The 23,226-nt window shown below is 42.1% G+C and overlaps 1 protein-coding gene across 2 annotated transcripts in view; it reads left to right on the forward strand.

The window, feature by feature from the left end:
- pvrl2l (PVR cell adhesion molecule related 2 like) overlaps nucleotides 1–23,226 on the forward strand; it is a 133,175-nt gene that overhangs the window by 104,816 nt on the left and 5,133 nt on the right. The gene's annotated exons all lie outside the window — the stretch shown is intronic.

Here is a 23,226-nt window from a genome sequence, read left to right on the forward strand (position 1 = left end):
CTGCACATGTGAGCGTGGGAGGGTCCGTCGAAAGAACGCGGAGATGTTTCAGCCTCCGTCAGCTGATCTCCTCGCACAAAAAGCAGCGATTAGCCGCTTTAAAAACCGTCACTGCGTGTTGATTGTTCCTCAACATCCTCTGTGGGCCGTTTCATCCGGAACGTTCCGCTGAAACATCATCACACAAGTCAAGAGTGTCTTGTGCTACCGCGTCCCCAAAGGGTGCTTTGACGCCGGCTTAGAAGAAGACACTTTGATGAAGAAACAAACAAGTTTTTTTTACCAGAGTTTTGAGGATCTTTTACCCGATAAATAAAAAAAACCTGACTGATGCAGCAGTTTCATCTGCTTCCTGCAACTACTGTTAGCTCGCCTCAGCACGTCGTCTCTCCGGTGTATTCCCGTGCTCCTTTATCGGGAATCACAATTTTGGCAACTAATTAGAGGCGGAGTCATGCGGCGAGATCAGCCGCTTACTTTTGTTTCCTTGCACAAGTTATTTTAATAAAAGCGGGAATCTGACGCAAGCCTCCGCGGGAATGCCGGTAATCAGTGTGAGATTACCCACAATGCACCGCCTGACTGTGGCAGTGTCTCACATTTGCATAAATCTTGACACCACATTGTGAAGAGGGTTGTTATCATCGATGCTCAAGTGACAGAACTGACCTAAACATTAACCCCAAAAACTTCACCCCAACCCCTTAATTCTATTTTCTTGCAGGATTAAGTCAAATCAAGTTTATTTATAGTCCCTAAGCACAAAGAGTCTCAAAGTGCTTCACAAACCGACAGTTCACAAAATCAGATCAGCACCTACTGGGAACCGGTTAACCTCAGGACCTGTCCCAGGTCCATTGATGCGGAATCCTTACACCAACAGACTCATTTTGATCGTCACAATTATGATAGAAGTTTGGGGGCGGTTGAGGGGGGTTTAGGAGAAGCGGCAGTAAAAGAGGCAAAAGTCCAAAGGTCAAGGGCTAAGGCAAGGTACTTGCATATTAGATGGGGTATAACCAAATATGAGAATGTAAAAATCTATCTTAAAATGAAATGATTAAATAAGTAACCCACATACTAAACTCAGGCTAAAACCGAACTCCAACCTATAAACCTTATCCTAATTGATAGCTTAAGGATAAGTAACAAAGCTAGCTCAACCCCTTGACCCAGAACCATAAACTCCACACGAGCCTTGAAACTTAACTTATCCCAAAGCGAACATTTGCAATGCGAACAAATGTATTTTTCACATCAGGGTTCAATCAAGTTCACAGTGTTTTCTGAACATTCTATAAACAGCCTTAATGGTTCTCGAAGCAGATAATCTTTCCTTTCCGTTACGACAACAAAGACCATAAAGACTTCACAGAGAAGCAGGAAGACTGTTTACAGAAGGTTTAGGAACCACCGCGACCTTTAACGAACCCTGACATGAAAACATTTGCTAGCATCGCAAGCGTTCATCCCTCAGTGGAATACGGACTTAATTACAGTGACCCTCAACTCAACCCAAAGGGTTAACCCTAGCCCCTAAATTTAACCCTTACCTGCCACGTGACAAAGCCAACCCCAAAACTAGTACCCATAACATCTTTAGCCACAAAATGGCCATGAGGATGTATAAACTTCAATAATGAAGGCTGTGGTTCATCATCATCGCAATCCTAATTAGTTCCACTGGCGTATTTTGCGGTCTTTCAAAGCCTTCCAATAAACGGTCACGCCCACAAATAATCTGACCACGTGACTTGAGGTTTTCAGTCTTTTGACAAAAGTCAAGATTGATCTTCATTCACGGATGCTCTCAACCTCGCCACACGCATGCCACAAAACCTCTGCCAAGTCTGAGGGCGTCAAATTGGCAGTCGCAAGGCGAACGCGGTGTTGAGGGTGTTCGCTTGGCATTCCAGCTGGAGAATTTCAAAAGGAAACAAGTCGAAGAGGAGGTGAATACAAAGAAGACCTCAAAGGCGAGGTGTGATGAAACCACCAATGGAGTTAATCCTGAAATGTTCTTATCCCCATTTGGCTTGATTGTTTTTGGTATTTTTGAAAGCCTGGTTGCCGCAGAATAACGAGTTTGTAGCAGGTGGTGCATTCCAGTTCGTCACAGTTTGGAAGGTTAAATCCTGATGTTTTTTTTTTGTAGCTATCTCGTCATGAAATCAAGTTGACACAGTAAACCGCATTGAACGACATCTTTCGTCTTCATGACAAGAATATTAAATCTGAAATCAGCAATGACCATCACTTCCATCAGTGATTTTCGTGATGGTCCACTTCACCCAACAAGTGACTCATGTTTAAACCCACCAGTTGCGTCGTAAAGACTTTAAGCGTCCTTCGTCGTCCCAAGTGACCCGTCGTCAGGCCGTTACAAGGAATCGGCAAGCACGTCTCTCGAGACCTGCTGGCATTCTGTCCTCCTCTTCACAGCACAAGCTGTTCCTTCCCACCATCTTTTATTCCGCATCGGGATGGAAACATTCTGGAATCGTCTTCTGACTGCAAAGAGGAGGATGAGGAGGAGGAGAAGGAGGTGGAGGCCTATTAGTGATTGAGCTCGGCTTTTGTGGTTAATCCGGCGAAAGCCGAGCTTGTGCCGGGCCAGCCGCGACGCTGACGGATGATGCGGCGGAACTTTCCCATCTTCTGCCTACGCCGCGTTGTCAAGCTGCGTAAGCGCTTTATCGCAAGGACGTGTGGACAAGCCTCTCTGAAGCGATCCCATCCGGGTTGACTTGCTCGCTCCTTCCGCTTTTTCTTCTCGAGGATGCTCAACTAAGTGCGCATTTATTGGAGACACGGACGAACTAAGAACACAAAATGAGAACTTTGGTTGACTTCCTGGAATTGTTCTTAGAATTCTTGCAATGACTTCTGTATTATTCCGAAGACAACTAAATTGCCTTTTGAGGGTTTGCAATGCAAAAGCACACCAAATTGACCAGACATTGGCTCGGTAGTGACCCTGACAAGTTGTTAAAATTCAGTCCCTGTAGACTGTTTCACGTAGTAGCATAAAATTTGGTAGGTATGTCTGTCGTCATGACTAGAAGTCTCAATAATCAATGACCAAAAACTCAAACTTTGTTTTCAAACGACGTTTTAGGCTTATTTCTAGACCCTTAAGTTTCACTTAGCATCATGATATTTGGTACGAATGTATATCATGAGTAGACCAACAAAAAAAATATATCAAGAACCAATAGCTGAAAGGGCAAACTTGGGTTCTATGATGACATTTTAGGCTTATTTCTAGGGGTCCTTCAAAAACTTGTTCTAGAGATGTGGTCCATTTGCTACCAAAGCCGACCAAGCCTGTTTCACTTAGCAAAATGAAATTTGGTAGGAATCTTTTATCATGAGTAGACCAACAAAAAAAGTCTCAAGAAGCCCTTCTCCAAATGATGCAGGAAGTTTGCAAATTTGTTGGCTTCAGTCTGTCCACGTTCAGGAGTCCTCCGAAGACAAACTTCTAGAGGTCTTGTCGGATTACTACCAAATTTGAACCACAAATACTAGACAGAAGTATTTTTTTTGTCATTGCTTGCAAGCAGAGCAAAGCGGTGAAGTTTGATGAACTACAGACTTTGCTGATTTTTTATTTTTTTTTTTAATTCAGCCCCTGAAGCCAGTTTGACTTTGTGCAAGATGTTTGGTTGGCATGTCCACAATGAATAGATCTACAAAAAACAATCTCAAGAAGCCATTCATGAAAGTCTGTGAAAAGGTCCACGAACGAGCAAAGTCGATGCTGAAAGTGTCTTTAAAGCTGCGAGTAGGCGAGCGACACGCCACATTTGGAAAATAATGCCACATGCTGATCCCGGGAAACATTTTATTCTTCTCCCTGTGATGCTTTTAGACGAGGATTTATCTCCTCGGCGTGTTGTTTCACACATGATTGTCTTCCCTCGCCCAAAACAATCATTTCCATACTTCTCATCATCAGTCGGTGAGAAGATGAGAGGGTGTAGAACTCTTTGACCGCGTTGGGTGATCCATCCCTGCGGGAGGATTTAGTCCGGCTCACCCACCAGATTAAACGCATCCTCGCGCACACGTTTTGCATTTTTGTTGACTAATCGCGCACGTTTTTTTTTGCCTTGTTGGTGTCCTTGCCGCTTACGTTCCTTTGTGCGACGAGGAGCTTCTTGACAATGTTTGCGCCAATGTATGCTAACTAGCGTAGGATAATCTTCCCATCTGCGTTATTTTGGAGCGTAGGGTACAAAGTACACGTCCAAAAACAAAAGCAGCTCGGACCGAATAGTATATATTGGGAATTGTCCAGAACATCCTGATTGCTCACTTCGGGGGTTTTGTTGTGGTTTTGTTTCCGATTCTCTGCGTGTATGCGTGTATGCGCATGTGCCAAGTTTCAGTGGAAAAAGTGAAAGTTATTCCTCCGCTCCTCATGGCGGGATTAGACCAGCTTACTTTGGAATGCCTTGCGGATAGCGCGCACGTGTGTTTATGCACGCGTGTGCACGCGTGTGTGTGTGTGTGTGTAATATTTGCGGCAAGGAAGCGGGTGTTTTGTGCGAGAAGGCAAACTTGTTTACATCTGTACTTTCAGGGCACAGCTTTAAATAAGGCGATTGTGTTTGTGTGTGTTTGTGTGCATGTGTATATGTTTATGTAGGGGTGTTTGTGTGTCCAACTTGTACTTTACTGTAGGGAAAAAAAATACAGCACGTTGTGGTATTCCAAATCAGTGAGATGGCCCCTGAATAATTTTTGAAAAAAAAAAAAAAAATGATTATAGCCAAGAGTTTTAAGTTGTAATACCATTGTTCACCACTAGGTGACGACAACATCTTTCATGTAAAATAGTTGTGACGCCGTCTCGTTTACTTTGAGACGCTATCAGCCATGAAAAACGTCAACCCAGGTCGCCGCCAATCTCAAACGTACACAAACGACAAACAAAGAACCGCTGACGGTTCGTTTGAAGTTACTAAATCTTTGCAAGAGCCCTTTGCCCCGAGATTGCGATTCCACAACAACGAGGCGTCCTCAAAACGTCTGCGACCGGAACCAAAGGCAACATTCTCTTCTTTGAAAGACGCGTTTCTTTTGCAGCGACGGTTTCAAAAGCAAAACCGGCGTCGTTCCTTTTGGAATTTTCTTCCTCCTAACTTGACAAGCCCGTTGCATTTATTGACGCTCCCTCACGAAACTGCTGTCAGCTCACCTTTCACGCCGTGACAGGCGCAACCCTCATCAATCGGACTTTGAAGCCGCCATTCAATGCGCAGGCGGCGGCCGCAAATGGAGATCATGAAAAGTAATAACAGCTCAAGATTCTGTATTTATATATTTATATTAGGGGTATCAAAATGAGTGCATTCATTTTGAGTTAAAGTTCCTTTAACAGTTTACGTTAAAAATGTGCAGAATTTCTTCATTTACTTCATGTTAAAAATTAGATTGCTCTTAATATGAAAAGAAAAATGCACTAAGTTGTCACCAATGTCTTACAAATGCAATTATGCCATCTCGTGGCAGAAAAATGACCTCAACACAAATCACGCACGTTTTTACAGTACAGTACATCTTTTTAATTTTAACTCAATTTTATGGATGATTATGAAATAGTGTGCAGAATTTCACAAGTTACTTCATGTTTAAGATTAGATAGCTCTTAATATGAAAAGAAAATTGCAGCGAGTTGTCACCAACATCTTACAAATGCAATTATGCCATCTCGTGGCAGAAAAATGACCTCAACACAAATTACTATCAAGATGCATCCATATTTCTATTAGTTTAACATTTATTTCCGCTTTTATGTTATCAAGCGTATGAAAACTCAGAAAAAATATATTTTATTGTACATTTAGAACAGATAAAATTTGATTAATATATATACACCGTATATATATTCTAGGTACAAAATATTGTATTTTCATTTGTTAAATCACATTGTTTCTGTCCTGATTTGGTGTGAAATAAGGACAATCTCTGAAACGACAGTGAATGCAAAAAGTCTACACACCCTTGTTAAATTTCCAGGTTTGTCCAGCATATAAAACACCAAGAGAGATATTTTTCAAAACTGTTTCCACCATTACAAGTAATGTAACCGATAATCTGTACAGATCATGTGGTTGCAAAAGTGCGCACACCCACTGATAAATGGACAAAAGCCTACTAGAACATCTGGGCTTTATTTGGGTTTATCAGAGGCTTTTGAAATGGTGATAGGGTCGGTTTGAATGTGATTGGTTAATTTTGAACACAACCATACCCCCCCCCCCCCCCTTTTTTTTTTTTTTTTTTTTTTTTTTTAACATTATTATTGGCTAAGAACAGGCTTTGTTTTTAGGTTTAGTTTGCTGAGTGGCTTTGAAATTTTTGGCAAAGGCTTTTTCAGTAGTGCATCATGTTTTTGTTTTTGTTTTTTTATGTCCATTTATGAATGTCTCTTGTACATTTTCACTTCTGGAAGGAAGCCACGAAACGAAAGCTCAAGAACGCTTTCTGTGCGTTGACACCAGCCGCTCTTTTCGCGAGCCATTCCCGCCGCTCGGCGCCAATTAGACGGGCCCAAAAGGCAGAAGAGCCTTCAGCCATTTTTTCGCCCTCTCCGTCTCGCTGTAAAAGTGAGCAGTTAGGGATAATTGAAAAACTTTTCAATTAATAAATGTAGTCTGCGTCGTCGTGGTCGCTGCCAAATGGAGCAGCGCCGAAAGCTGCTTCTGCCGCTGCCGCTCGCCCGCCGCGTCTGGAGCGGAAAAAACGAGATGGAGGAAGAAGAAGAAGCGTGTGAAGATGAGCCACAAGAACCTTCACGTCTTCTTCTTCTTCTTCTTTTTATTCTGGCCTACTTTTTTCGCTCAAAAGGCAAAAAAGCGCAAAGGGAGTCGGACGAGACGTGATTATCGCTGTTTTAAAAAAAGCGTATTCATAATTCATACACGCGTGCAGACAAACTCAACGAGTTGAACACTTAGCGGAAACATTTTGTGCGGTTTTTAGTGTTTTAGACACATTATGGGAAATAGTTTGGTGTCTGGACTGCCTGTCCACACAGTAAGTGCAAAATTAAACAACCCTGTCAACCCATGTTCACAAATACCATTATCAATATTCAATAATCATCATCAATACTTTTTAGGCCCGAGCTCACAAAAACAGTGTTTTTTTTTTCCTGTGAATCACAAATCTGTGACTCTTTTTTTTTTTTAACCCTCCTGTTAGGTTGGTTTCTCAGGAACAACAATAATGTTCAAAAACAGATGAATGTGAAAAAACACATGCCGATAATATGATATGATTTCAATGCACAAATTTCAAGTCAACCATTTTCAACAAGTTTCCGCGAAATACTACTATTTGTAGTTATTTAACTCTGAAAAGGGTCAGTCTATGTTGAACATTCGAAAAGCATTTAAATAAACATCAGTGACCATTGGAATTGAAAATATGTCAATTTATAACATTGTAATTGCTGATGAGCAACACACTCATTTGTAGTTCAACTTTAAAATGGGTCAATTTGAACCGGCTGTGTTCGAAATGTTCCAAAAGCATTCCATTAAACATTAGTAACCATTTTAATAAAAAAAAATATGTCAAAGTAGAGACCATTTTAATTGATGGGAAGTTTCATAGAAAAATAATGCGAATTTGCAGTCCAACTTTAAAATGGGTCAGTTTGACCTTGGCTATGCTCAATGTTCCATAAGCATCCTGAGACGTTGTTTTCATTGTAAATATGTCGAAATGATTTCAAGTTTCATAGTTTATATTTTTCATGCCATCTACTTTGTCTGTTTTAAAAATCAACAAAGTAAAATAAAAGCAAATACAAATATGCTAATTGTAAGTTAATAAAATTGCCGGGTTGTGGTGTGCATGGTGAGTAGAGATAGTTAGCATGAGTGTATAGATGAACACCAACCAAGCAAATAATATCAATTATGGTTGTGGCTGCTGATTAAAAAAAAAAAAAAAGCCCTGTAGGGGGCAGAAGAGAGGCGAGCGTTGCTATCACTGGAGTCAATCACGCTCGGCGGGCCGGCTGAGTTGACGCTAAAGAGAGCTGTCAGTCGTCAGGATGCCGCTGCTCAGCCTCTCCACCTGCGCTGTCAAATGCCCAAAATCACACAGCCGACATCCCTCACCATCCCTCGCACCCCCCACGTCACCTGCCGGCCTGTCAGTTATCAGACCTGCCGGATGCTTTTTTTTTTTTTGTTTGTCTTCCTCCAAAATAGATTTTTCAGAGACGTGAGTACGCCTCAAGACTTAAAGCTTCGAGTTTCAAGCACGTCCCAAGTTAGTGTGGCAAGCGTCCACATGAAATTTCAAGGTGTGTTACGTCATTACAGTGATGGTAATATGAAAATGGGAAACATAGAAACCATTTTCAACATTTTTCAAATATATTTTTTTTCACTTTCCACACCCCTTTGTGTGCTTGCTTCAAACAAAACTGACACATAAAACAAAAGGTTTACGTTTTTATTCTATTTTAACGCCGAACAAATAATTTAGTCTAACAAAAGCTCATTAGCTTCATGCTAACATATAATGGGAAACTCCATAGATAGACCAATCAAAATTGACTTAACTTAAATTTAACGCATGCAGCAATTCTGCCCTGTTGGAATAACATAACATAACATATTTGCTGACTTCTTGTTGCTCTTAACTCATTTGCTCCCAATAACGTGTAAATACGTTTTTTTTTAATGTTGTAAGTGTCCCAAAGACGTATACGTTGTTTTTTTGTTGTTGTTGTTTTTAATACTAGAGCAAACATAAGGCTTTGATGCAGCCTCTCAGCTGCAAAGAAGGGTTGCAGAAATGGTAGTTATTACACAAACGGCCAGCAGGTGGCAGCAGAACAAAGGAGATCAACCAGGGCCATCTAGAATTTTTTTTTTAAATAGATTTGTGAAAACTGATGAAACTTAGCTCTCTTCTAATGCTAATTGCTGCAAAACGGAAGCAGATAGAAACCTACTTTTTTTTCTGATGAAAGAAGAGACTTTAATCTTTCTTTTATAGCAATTGAACACAATATTCTGTGGGCCTGCCTTGCAAAATCGGTCAAAATCCAGTAAAACAGCCGGGAGCGAACGGGATTGCTTCTGTGAAAATGGCTGGGAGTGAATGAGTTAATTATACTGAGCCTCAGTGAGATGCAACATTCTCATGCGATCTGTCTCACATACCGATAATATTGTCACGGAACACTCGAAAAACGAAGGCGTCCGTCGTATGAGGGTCAGCAGAGTCGGGTGTGATGGACAGGAGGGATTCGAGAGGTCAAAGCCAAATTGACGGGTGATTAAAGGAGCCGTTGAACTTTGCGCCGCGGCAAATGAGAGCCGCTCACCTCCTTCGCTCGCTCATTTGCATAAAAATGTGACAAAGCGGGTCACAAGTTCAACATTTCATCATCTTTTTATTTCGCTTGAGGTGGAAATGACTTTTTAATGGGGCCCGCGTCAAGACTTGGAAGCGTCACACCCGCGCGGGGGCCACCGTCCGGTCACTGTTGGACGGACAAAAGCAAGAACACATTTGAAGGATTTTTCGTCGTCAAAGATCCAAACGTCTTCATTTTTTAGGTCGGGGTGGAGAATTGAATCATTATATATATTAGGGGTGTCCAAATTAGTGAGTTATTTTAAAGTTCCTTTAACGCCAACTAATGACGATGATAATGTCATGTCCAAATTTATCAGTAATATATTTCATAATAATGTATATATTTGTGGAGACTTGGGGACAAGTTGTATTTTACAATTTTAAAAATGTGCAGAATTTCACAAGTTACTTCATGTTAAATTTTAGATAGCTCTGAGCTGTCACCAATGTCTTACAAATGCAATTAGGCCATCTAGTGGCAGTAAAATGACCTAAACTCAAATCAATATCACTTGTTTTTTTTACAGTCTTTAAAAAAAACTTATTTTTAATTTTAACTCAATTCTAAGAATTATTATGAAATTACTGTATCAATGACTAAAAGATGTAGCCATATTTCTATTAGTTTCACATTTTTTCCACTTTCATGTGAGCAAGAGTATGAAAAATATTTTATTGTAAATTTAGATGGAACTTGAGATATAAAATGTGCAATTTGTGATTAATTCTGCTCCCAAAAACGTATAAATACGTTTTATTTTGTTTGTGTCCCAAAGATGCGGTTTTTATGGTTTTTATGCTAGCGCTTACAGAAGGCTTTGATGCAGCCTCTCAACTGCAAAGAACAGTTGCAGAAATGGTAGTTATTACACAAACGGCCAGCAGGTGGCAGCAGAGCATATGAGATCAACCAGGGCCATGTTGAAAAAAAGCTCAATTACTCACAATTCTAAATAGATTTGTAAAAATTGATGAAACTTAGCTGTATTTTAATGCTAATTGCTGCAAAACGGAAGCAGATAGAAACATACTTTATTTTCCTGATGAAAGAAGAGACTTTAGTCTTTCTTTTGATAGGTTCCATGTTTTTGTAGCAATAGAACACAATATTCTGTGGGCCTTACAAAATCAGTTAAAATCCAGTAAAACAGACAGGAGCGAACGTGGATTGCTACTGTGAAAATGGCTGGGAGCCAATGAGTTATGATTTAAAAAAAAAATATTGATTTTATATTATCCATCCATCCATTTTCTAAACAATTTATTCCTCAAAAGGTAAATAGATAATAAACTCTCTCATATTAATCATGGTTCATTTGCCTTTATGATAGAATAAGCATAACACACAAGACCAAAATATTTCTGTATAAGTCTGATATTTTATTTTCTAATACAGATGAATTTATTGCTTGTAATTGTTAAAAAATACTTGGGATGATAATCACATATTAAATCGCATTTTCAATGACATTTTTCCAAATGAAGCAAAAAAATAAATTCACAGTTGCACTGAATATTGTATCAAGAGTAAGAACCCTATTGCTTTTCTCAGTTCTCTTTTTTTTTTTTTTTTTTTTTTTTGTTTAATTAAGAAGTGTTTACGGGTGCTCCATCATGGAAACAATCAAGAAGCTAATGATTAGAAAATTCGACACAGTAGTGCCGAAGATAAAAGGAGCCAAATTAGTTGATTCTCGCAGTCAATCTTCTCAGCGATTACTCCATCATGCCAGCGCAAGAAGCTTTTTTTTTTTTCTTTTCCCAAAATATTCAACCCTCGGGTCTCGAGACGGAATAAAGGTCTAATAACATCTGCCACGTCCTCCCTCCCAGTTATCACCTTGCGCTAAACGGATGTCTTAAAGTCGCTGATGTGATTCTGGTGAGCCCGCCGGTCCTTCGCTTCCCATTAAAAAAAAAAAAAAAAAAAGTCTCTTCTAACCTCGACTCAGCGACTAAAACGTCTCATTTGAAACAACACGGCCGCTCAACGCGTGAGCAGAATACCCGCGCGGGATGTCGGAACGGCCGTGTGGGCGATCCGTGGGAACGCAGACGCCGGTTCGGTTTGGTCCGGTCGGAAAACGCAAAGGACTCTGGCTCGGCTTATCTGATTGGAGGCGAGTCAAACAGACAAACATGAGCCATGGTAAGATGGCTGGACAGTATTGAGGTCAGCGGGGTTGACACTGATAAATATGTGTTTGTGTGACCAACAGGTGGCTTATTGTGTTGATGAGACAAAGTCCCATTAGCCCTCTGTCAAGAAGAAAAGTAGCTCCCTACACACCGCGCGCTGATATAGATCGCCGTGCGTGCGTGTGCGTGTTTGCCAGAAAAGAAGATAGGAAATATGAGAGGTGAAGCAAAATTGGACCAAATAGGAGCCAGAACATGAAAGAGCTGTTTTCAACGCACGCGCGCACAAGCAAGCAAGCAGCGGCTATTTGTCTCCCTTAATGGAGCCGAGAGATGAATGACACGCATCAGGCTATTACCCACAAGGCATTGCGTCAAGGGCTGTCAAAATTAGGCCTACAAACTATTCGGAACAGCTCTCCATGTTTCGGAGACGGATAATTTGATTTAAAAAAAAAAGAAAAAGAGGACTAAACATGTCAAAGCCTGTCGAGATGTATCACTGCAATATATGTCCTTGGATGGTTTCTTGTACTACTTTCCTATTACCAACAGAAAAAAAAAAATGCAAACCTAAAGAAGTGTCCCATGAGCGTCGGTCACATGACCGATGGACGGCGGCGAGCGTTTTGCCGCCGTCAAGCATCTGAACGCTCAAGTGGAGTCGCTCGGCGTGATGATCAAGAAGATACGAGCGTCCCATAATAGTCTTTCGGCGGACAGGAAATGAAAAGCTTTAAGCTTGCGACTCGCCAGCCTCAAACAGGAAGTGATGCGATAACCAGGACGCTTCGGCCAACTTGTCAATGTCCAAAACTGTAACGGTCTTATATTACAATATGCACTATCAGTATTATGGAATGCATAAAATGTACTGACACATAAATTACATGTACTACATATTATCAACATTTTCAGGATGCGCATACACCTCACATGTACTAAATTTATTTTTATTATACACATGCAAAGTACTACACATTCACATCACATATATTGCACATTAACGTCACACACATACTACAAATAAAGTGTACTACAAATATACATGTACTTCATATTGCAAATTTACTACACGTTTTACATGCAAGATAATGTAGTAATGTTTTTATTACATGTTAATACATGTTTATTACATGATATTACATAGTACATTGTGTGCAACACAATAAATTACGTGTAGTACATGATAAATGTAATATGCATAAAATGAATATGCTACACATACACCATATCACATTTGAACGCTACGGCTAAAGTCGGCGTGCAGCGTTTTGGATCTGATGTGAGCGTTGCGCCCGTTGCGCCAGATCGATACATTCATTTCACGGCGCCGCCACCGTGCGCGACGCGCCTCGGCTAATCCGGCGACACGCTGGATCACATTTGTTGTGCCGGCTGCGAGCATCATCATGTCCGGCAGTGTTAACAGTTTTGGAAAGTGCAGCGCAATTTGCCACTTACTTGAATTACTCCTTTCCTATTTGCCTCGATGCTCTCATTGTTGTAATAAAGTGACTCAACTGTATTTTTTTTTGCAAAAATATCAACGGCACAAAATGCTTTGTGTGCGCGCGATGGTCCGCGGCCCCGCTGGCTGCCGATTGGCCGTCTGCCGCGTAGGTCATCGGGAATGAACGAGCGCCCGCCCGCATCTCCGCTGAGCAGCACAACATTGACTGTGTCAGCAAAGCGTTGCACCAACTGACCTTTGTGTGTCTGTGTGCGAATGTCAACATATGCGCGTGTCTGCCCGTGTGCGCGCGCACGTCTGTGTGTGTGCGCGTCAGCCTCCATCTCGTCTCCTCCGGGTCATTGGCGTTGTGCCCGGCACTTGCACTTGGAGCGACACGGAGATTATTACACTTATTGCCCTGCGTTATTGCCGTCACTCTCCCCTGCTGCTGTATGCATGTGAATATAAATATGCGTGTTGTGACGAGATAGTTTTATTTCATTTTATTGCTTATTTGACCGTGTTTTGTGTGTTTGCGAGCGGAAGCGTAATCTCAGCGCGCACACTCGAGGGATTCAGGTGCGAATCAGAGCTCGCTTATCTCCGTGGCAACATGCATTGCTTTGTGTGTGCGTGCGTGCGCGTACATGCGCGCGCGCGCGCGCTAGCAGCACTTGCCAATGTTGACGATGTGCCAGCCTGTGGCTGAGATATAAAGCGTTTTACTCAACATTGTGAGATTTATTTGTGAGCGTCTAAATGGAGATTGCCACCAAAATGGCCGCCACCGAGTAGTCCTCGAACATGGCTGCCTACGACGCACTCTGAATATATAGTGAACAGCTAGCTAATGCTCTTGACAGTCTGTTATGTTCTGGGGTTGAATCCCAAAAACACATCGACAGGCGTGGAACAAACTTGACTCGAGAGTTGCACAGACGAACAGAGGTAATAACCCGACAAAAACACACACTTCTCAGACTGGCTTATATAGACAACGTATCGATCTGATTGGTTATGGCTAGACATGTGGGTAACAGGACTGACATTGTATTATCTTATTGGCTGTTGGCCAGATCAAGATATTAAAGATTCCTGACATCACGTAGCATATTACCAGTTGAAACTAGATGCCGATTACATCATGTCAAAACAGACACTTGACCTCACGGTCATGACCCAAACATAACCAGTCATGACCCAGTCATGACACAGTCCTCATGTGACAGTGGTTTATTTGTTGTTGACGTGACATGCAATTCATCGAAATTCAATTTCAATTTCAATTATTACACTCGACAATTACAAAATCAGCATAATCGTAAAAAAATATTCATGTTTGAGTTGTTTAAATTTAGATATTTACATCTTTTTTAATTTTAAAATAAATAATTTCATCATTTTTGTTTCATTCAAAAGCAACTTGCATAATTTTTTTTGTTTTTTACGTTTAAACATTTTCATTAAATGATTGTCCTATTGCCAGTCAGTGCACATGCTGCACTCCAACTTCAAGTTTTGCCAACATAAATATAGATTATTGTAAAATTTATTATTATAAATTCTGTTTGGTCCAAAATAAACTTACATAATTCTATAATTATAAATGATAAATTCCATTTACATAATTATAGTGTTCTATTTTTTTTAAATTGGTCTTAATATTTTTAAATGCCTAAACATCTTCTTGTTTTGTATCAAAAAGTAAATAAGCATGATTATTGCCAAAATAATCGTAATAATAATTTTTTCCATAATCGAGCAGCCCTTGTGACATGGGTTCAAGATTGCATTCTGTCACTTCCTCAGTTTTCAAACCTTCCAAGAAATTCTGCCTCCTGCCACCGGAGGGCGCCGGAGGGAGTGCACAAGTTGTCGGTGTGTTGAAGGTGTCATCGTTGTCACTCTTATCGGAATGCGCAGTGAAGTCACGGACGGGACGTTTCCTCAGTCGTCGTCGTCGGGACCAAAGAGCAGAATGACACAATGAGGCCGAAGTGGCGCGCGATCGCCTGCGGGCGCAAACTCACCAGGCACACGCACGGGCTGCATGCACAATGAGGGGGAGGAGCCACCGGGACGGAGCGTGACATCACTGCCGTCTGATTGGACGGCTAGTCGCCATCGTTGTGATTTCATTCATGACGTCAGTTTCCCACAGTGACGCCTTAAAAAAATATATAAAAGGTCAAATGTAAATTTAAAAAAATAGCAAAATAAAACAAATATATTTACAAAGTATTCAAATATATTTGTGGCATACCGAAAGAGGACGCGGAATCGCATGAAGAGAGACGAGCGCGTTTGTCGCGTTTGCGGCCGTCCGCCATCCTCGCGTTCGATGACGTTTCCGCCGACTTTCATCATTCTGACGTCCGTCTGCTCGTCTCTTAATGCCTCGTCGAGTCGCATCGCGTCGTCTTCCGCCTGATGCGTGTGAGCGCGGAAGCAAAGTGTGTAAATAGAGCGTGAGAAGGGAAGGGGCACTAAACAGGTGCGTGGTGGATGAACAGGTCCGAAGATGAGGCTGGCCTAGAAAGGAAAGTTCATGAGATGATGCAACCAACTAACGAGCACTTTTATTCCGCCATCAAGCGACCCGAGGTTGAAGATGCCGTCTGGCTCCTCGGCATTTATCCACTTTACAGGACGAGGCCTGCGAGCGCGTTTAGCGCGAAAGTTGCAATTACGACGGCTCGCGTCTCGTCTCGTCTTGTCTCGTCTCGTCTCTTCGTCGCCACGTTCATCTAATCAGCTTTTTTTTCTTCCCTGCTCAGCAGCGCGCGCCTTCCTCTCGTCACGCCCACCTCCACTTCACCCTCTCCAGCTTCTCCTCCTGGTGATGTGAAGATTGTGTACCTGAACATCATAGCAAAAAAAAAATCAACACTGTACTCATTCCTACTTGACCGTTTTCCTGAAACGAAGAACCCCTATCAGCGGTGAACTCTGCAAACATGGCCGCCACAACCCAATCCAGAGACTCAACAAACATGTCTATGCTCCCACTGTTAGCATTAATTATGCAGGAAAGTTATGCTTGCTCCATTTTTTTTTTTCACTTACTAACATTAGATGCATAAGATGTGAAAACTATGACTGTATCAACATATTCCACAAATACGGCCACCACAACACCTGCAATAGCGAGTAGTGGCTAATGCGCTGATGCTAAGTGGTGATGCTAACGTGCTAATTGAGCCCAACAATGCTAACATGCTAAGTGAATACAAAACAACCCTCAGCTGAGGCTTAAAACAGTCACTCTTTTCACGCAGCAACATTCTTTGACATGCTAAAATGACTTCTACAACATACTCGACCAATATGGCTGCCAAAACACACTACAAATATTACATTACTCTACAAAGATGGTCATCACAAGTCACTCCATAAATATGGCTGCCACAACACTTTACAGATAGGACTGCTACATAAATTCTACAAAAATTAATCCCACAACTGATTCTACCAATATGGCTGCCAAAAGACACTACAAAGATGGCTGCCACCATTGACTCTCCACACTAAAGCTGCCGAAACACGTTACAAATATGACAAAATCTATCTAATCTAAACATGGCCTCCACAACTCGATCCGCAAATGTAGCTTCCAAAAAAACAACAACAACGCTATAAATATGGCTGCTATGTCACTAATTGACACAACATACTCTACAAAGATGGCCGCTACAACTCACTCCACAAATACGGCTGCCATTTTGTATTTTTCCCACAGGCTGAAGTTTAGCCTACAACGTGCTGATGCTAACATACTAATTGAGCCTAACAATGCTAACATGCTAACTGAATACAAAACGAACCTCCACTGAGGCTTAAACAGTCGCTCTTTTTATTCAGGAACATTCTTTGACTGTTGCTATGGATTTTTTTTTTTTAAGACACACGCACCTTAACAAGCAACACCCACACGTGTTTGTGTGTCCAACAACACACTAGCTGACACTTTGCCTCCAACAATGTTCTTGTTCTCTTTGTTTTTCACTCTCTATTTTATTTGTATTTGTGCCGACTTGCCTGCAGTGCGCGCGCGCGTGTGCGCGTGCGTGCGTGCGTGCAGGTGAAGACACTTTTGACAGGCTCCTCACAACACGGCAACTCGGCGTGCCTTGTCAGCGCCCCCTTCGTCTTTTTTTTTTGTCTCTTCGTTGTGTTGTATGCACATATGTAGCAATGCGTGGACATGCATAAAACGTACAGTGCACATTTTACACGTGGAGAATTTTAATTACATCCTATACAAGCTGACAGCTCTTAGCCTGAGGCTGCACAACACAAACCCTCCCTCTCACCTGTGCGCACGCACACGCACACTCCTGCTGGGAGTGAATGTCTGAGGAATGAAAGGAAAGAACACCTGAGCCCAAAGACGTGCCCGGCCTGCATCTTTGTCTTCTCACACTTTCAAAAATTTAACACAAACTTCAATTTGATGACTTTTTCCCCACTCACTCACAAACGCACGCAGAAACGCAAATTGGCAAACACACACAGGCACGGCGTGTTTAACCTGCCAGGTTGCCTTTTGTCAGCAAGGTGATGGGAGGATAAATCAGCATACATTAACTCCAATTGACACAACAGCCTTTTATTATGCAAATCAGGCAGAAAATTAGCATGGAAGGGAGACGCTATGCGTGTATGCGACCCTCCTTAATGCTGACATTTTCATTCCGCCGCTGTTAAATGTGCGACTCACGCCGGACACTTGATTAGGTCCGCCTGCCATGCGTGACACTCGGATGTGTTCCTAATAATTTGCTGCCGCAGCCCCTTATTGTCTCGTTTTTGTGTTGATGTTGTGCAGTGGCGCTGCGGGCCGTTAACCTCCCCAAAGGCAACCGAGAGCTCCGTGGGAGGAATCCGTCTCTCCTTTCCGCGTTTCTATCTTTGCGATTCTCTTTTTTTTTTTTTTTTTTTTGCCGCCGACGCCTTCTCTTCTCCTCGTCTCTTGATGCCACTTTCTAATCTCCTCTCCACTTCTTCCTCCTCCTCCTCCTCCTCCTCCTCCTCGTCCTCTGTTTGAAGATAATGCTCCCCCCGCGGCCCGCAAACGTTACTGTACTTTTCCTCAACGAGCTTCCACCTTAAAGCTTTAAAGAAGACGAGTGTGCTTATCGCCTCTTAATGGCGGCTAATGGCGGTCATGAGTCAAGATGACAGCAGGCGGGGACAACAATGAGACACCAACATTTGCGCTCAGAGACCTTTCTGTTGTTATTTAGCCATAAAACTTCAAATAACTTGACTAAAGTCAGCAGGAAAAGCTAGCAGTATAGGCTTACTCTCATTGTTAGCTAGATGGCTACGTCCTGGTTCTGGGAGGGTACTATTTGAACAACAACTGAGGTAAAAAAAATCTAATAAAAATGTGGTTGCTACTTGTCGGGCCGTCAAGGGACTGGCCTGTATCATTTGGGATTCGAGGGTGGGTGGAGGCTCTTTCATTGTGAGGGAAAAAGAGTGAAACATAGTGACAACTAATGGAGAACAAATAGTGGAGAAGGCTACTTCCTGGTTCATGGAGGATGACAATGTCCATGAAGATGTCATCACACAGGATTTTTCCATTTGCATTGGGAGATGTTGGGACGATGGGTTCCATTAACGGACTGACTTGACTAGATGTGACTTGGCTGATTGTCTCAACTGACTGACTGACTGACTTGACTTGACTAGACTAACTTGACTAGATTGACTGACTTGACTTGTCTTGACTTACTGACTTGACTAACTTGACTTGGCTGACTGACCAACGTGACGTTTTGACGTAGTGACTTGACTCGTTGACTTACTGACTGACTTGACTTGACTTGACTTGACTTGACTTGACTTTGATTTGACTGACTGACTAACTTGACTTGACTTACTGACTTACTGACTTACTGACTGACTTGACTTGACTTGACTTGACTTTGATTTGACTGACTTACTAACTTGTCTTGACTTACTGACTTACTAACTTGAGTTGACTGACTTAGCTTGTCTTGACTTACTGACTTGACTCGCTGACTTACTGACCGACTTGACTTGACTTGACTTGACTGACTGACTGAGTAACTTGACTTGACTTACTGACTGACTGACTTACTAACTTGACTTGACTCACTGACTTTCTGACTGACTTGATTTGACTTTGACTTGACTGACTGACTGACTGACTTGAGTTGACGGAACAACTTGACTTGTCGACTTCCCGACTTAAATACTAAGAGACTTGACTCGACTTGACTTTTTGACTTGACCGGCCAACTTGACCGAATTAGAATACAGAAAACAATCAATCTGAAAAGATTCCCTTTCATTTTCCATCAGCAGTGAGAGAGAGTGCCCTCTATTGACTCTATCGCACTCCGCAGAGAGCTGCTCCACTGGGCTCATCTTCTCCTTCCCTCTGGCTTAACTCTGTGTGGGTGCATGTGCACGTGTATGAATGATATTATGACTTGTGCTATTTTTAGATTGTTGGTTTGCCAATGTTGCCGTGTGCACGCGCGCGCGGGACGGCTGACCGATATGGTCGCAAGGACGGGGAGGCCGCAAGGGCTCAAAGCCGTGTGCGTCTGTGTATGCGCGCCTGCGTGCGTTTTTGCGCGTGTGTCAATGAGTGAGTGATATTTGGCGTGGCAGCGGATGGCAGCTAGCATACGCTTCGATCCCGCCAGCACCCCGCAGAAGTGTTGCTCCAACAGGACGTGCAACCAAAATACACGCACGCTATCTCCAGTTTACTGTCTCGGAGTTTGAGTCCAGATTTTGTTCCTTACCGTCCCTCACATGCTACATTCGTACTCGCTCGCTTACTCACTACATCAAGGTGAGCGAGAGGAGAAGTGGCAGTAAAACAGGCGGAATCCAAAGCTTTACCTGCCCATGCTCACTTATTTCCCAATCCACTCACCTCCTTTGTTACTTGCTCCTGCTAGACTCGACTCCCTCAACCACTACGATGCTCAACCTCCGTCTTACCTCCGCCAAGCTCCGTTGACCCCCCTTGCCGTGCTTCCTGCTCCCTTGCCCACCTCGCTCTTACTTACTTCCACGCTTGCTCGCTCCCAACCTCCGAACCTCCATGCTTCCTCTCCTCCCTTGCTCCCTCCCTCCCTGTCAGGCTTTGACCCACTTTGTTGGTGGATGCTTTGGGGGCTGTGTGTCTTTCAGATAAACTCATTTGCTGTGGATCATTTAGAGAGCATTGCCATTTTCTCCGCACGCACCCACCTCCATCTTTCCGACACTCGGGAGACGTGTGTGTAATCTGTTAAATGGCAAGAGACATACGGACGGTGGGGACAGATACAAAACGGCGAGCACTGGGAGGCAAATTGAAACACAAAAGGTCACACGCGGCTGCTTTGCGTGTTTGTGTGTCGATGTACACTAAACCAATTGGACTGAAAAACACAATAAAAAGTTCATCAGAGGAAGACTGTAGTATACTTCGTTTTAGCAAAATTGTCTGCCAATAGTTAACTAAATTTGCCTAGTTTAGAGTGCCTCGTTGTTGGCCATGAGTGTGTGCCACCTCATGGCGAGAAAGGCGGAACAGTGAGCAAAAGTAGAGTAATGGAAAAGGGAAAAGGGGATAGAGCAAAAAATAAATAATTACGATAGATCTGTTTATAGTATATTTTCTTATCAGAAATTAATTTTGATACTTTAATGAAAACGAAAAACTAAAGAGTATGTGGACATTTTAACATATGAAGCAATGTAAATTCAAAAAGTGGAAGATTAACATAGATAAATATTATGAAGGTCTTTTTTTTTTTTTACGTATTGCGGTCTTTTAGGGTGCAATGTCTCCGACCAGCAGGGGGCAGCGTTTTGCTGCCTTCCAAGAGGCACCAATGAAGACACTTGCATTCTAAAAGTGAAGAAGAACCACATCTTGTTGGAACAGTGGCGAAACGTTATGAACAAATGTTATATTTTTGTGATTTACAGATGAAACAAAATCTTAAAAAGTAAATAAATAAAGTGGAGGAGGAAAAGATTGCCTGTTGTCATGCACATTTCCACCATGTTGGATCAAGTAAATCTGCTCACCGTAATCAACCTGAAATAATCGATGATTATCAATTGCGGTGCCATTATATTATGATATTAAACAAAAACAGACAAAGAATTTTGCCTTTATCTTGGTTACAGTTCATTTTTTGACAGCGTTTGTGTGTGCTGCTGTGAGGAGACGAAATCCCTCCGACCGCACAAGACTTTGCTCCCTTTCGGGGACAGAACGCGGTCACAGCATCAATAATTCATGCGAGGTGAGGTCAAAGGATGCGCGGGGGGCCCGAGGAGCGGGCGGTGGGCGCTCATGATAGCTTAGCCTCGCGTTTGGCGAAGACGGTGGCGGGTCAAGTCCCCGCGACGCCAACATGTCACGTCCCGGCGAATGGAAAGCCGATGGCGACGCGACGCCAGCGCGCAAGTTAATTGCTGGGGCCGAACCGACGTCACGTCTTCATCCACTTGCGAGGAATTATTCATCGCCTCGCCTTTAATTATTGACTTCTTCTTCTGTGCTTTGAATGTATTGTCTTTTTCTTTTGAGCGCTCTTTTGTGCTTTGGTTTATTCTCCGCTGCGTGTGAATTTGTCGTCTTCTTTTGTTTGTCATTGATTGTCTACTTCTGTTCTTTGTATTTTTTTTTTTGTGGTTTCAATTTGTTTTCTTCTTCTTTTTCTGTGTTTTTTTTTTAATGTATTGTTGTCACTGATTTGAATTCCGGTAATTGCTGAAGTCATGTTTTATTTTTATCGGAGAACTGACAATCGAGACAATTCTGAGTAAGCACATATAGCTTTTTTTTTTTATTTTTTTTTTTTTTTTTTAATCTGTATTGTGACACAAAGCTAACAATGACTCCATTATTAAGCTAACAATTTATTATCATGGTGAAAATGTATTTTCTGGTGTGGTTTGAATATATTTCTTTGTGTTCTTTTATGTATTTGAATTTGGTGAGCCTAATAAGTCTTATTTTTTTTTTTTCAGAAAACAACTAAGAATCTACTCAGAAGTTTAAAAAAACATTTTGAGCACGCATGTTGGTATTTTATTATTTTAATGTATATTGTGGCAGTAGGTTAAAACTGACTTTGGCAATTATGCTTATGAGGAGAGCGTTTTTTTTTTTTCTTGTGTGGTTTGAATTTTTTTCTTCTGTGATTTGGCTGTTGCTAGCCTAATGGTGTAATTGTGAATCTACTTAGGAAAAAAATAACATTTTTAGCAAGCACACTGGGATTTTCTTATTGATAAGTAAAAAACGATTATGCTACTGGGTTTGAATTTTTGAATTTTTTAGAATTTTTTTGGGGGGGAATTTTTCTTCGTCTCTTGTGGTGTTTCGTGAGTGTATTTTACAAAATTAATGCTTTTTGTCCAAGTCTGTTGTAATTTTAATGTGTCATCTTCTTCTTTGAGCATCTTGCGTTCTTCTCCTTCTTCTTCTTTTTTTTTTCTTCTGCGTTTGAATTTATTATCTCCTTTCTTTTGTACTAATTGTCTTCTTCTGTGGTTTGAATTCATTTTCTTGCTGGAAAAGAAACATAATCTCACTTAGTGGTTTCTTGTGAACACGTTTGTGTTGAACCCAAGTTGGGGCTTCAACAAACAAACGAGAGCAAATTCGAATCATCTATAGTGCCACAGACAGAGCTGCTCTTTACCTTTTTTTTTTATTTTTTTTTTAATGGCCCCGCCTCCTCCTCGTCCTCTTCAAGTGGCCTACTGAAAGGAATAAAGAAGCTTTTAGCCTCCAAAATCTCCCGCTTTATTCACCATAATTGCCGGCTGATTGCAGTCATTTCCGTGCACTCGTCACTTTGGAAGTCTTTTGGAGGCTGGAGGGGGGGCTGGCTGCGAGCGTGCGCGCGTGTGTTGGGTGAGGATGGGGGGGTTGGGGGGGCGTCCTTGTTTGTGGTGTTTATGGATTTGTGTTTTCTTTGCTCGCGCTCATCAGCGTCAGTGAGTCAATTTGTCTGTAAATGGGATCGGGCATGCTAATGTGGATGCTTTTGAGTCACACTGGGGCGCGTGTGTGCGTGCGTGCGTGTGTGCAAATGAGAGTGTGTGTGTGTGGGGGAAAAAGAGGTGCTTTTCTGAGGGAAGGCCATTTTTCCATGAGCGCAAATGAGCAACAAGACTATGCTGGAAGGCAGAAAAGTGCCTGTGAAGAGCGTGTGCAAAAAAAGTAAAGTGGTCGA

This window comes from Festucalex cinctus, chromosome 19 (genome assembly GCF_051991245.1).
Source record: "Festucalex cinctus isolate MCC-2025b chromosome 19, RoL_Fcin_1.0, whole genome shotgun sequence".
In the NCBI taxonomy this organism is placed as follows: Eukaryota; Metazoa; Chordata; class Actinopteri; order Syngnathiformes; family Syngnathidae; genus Festucalex; species Festucalex cinctus.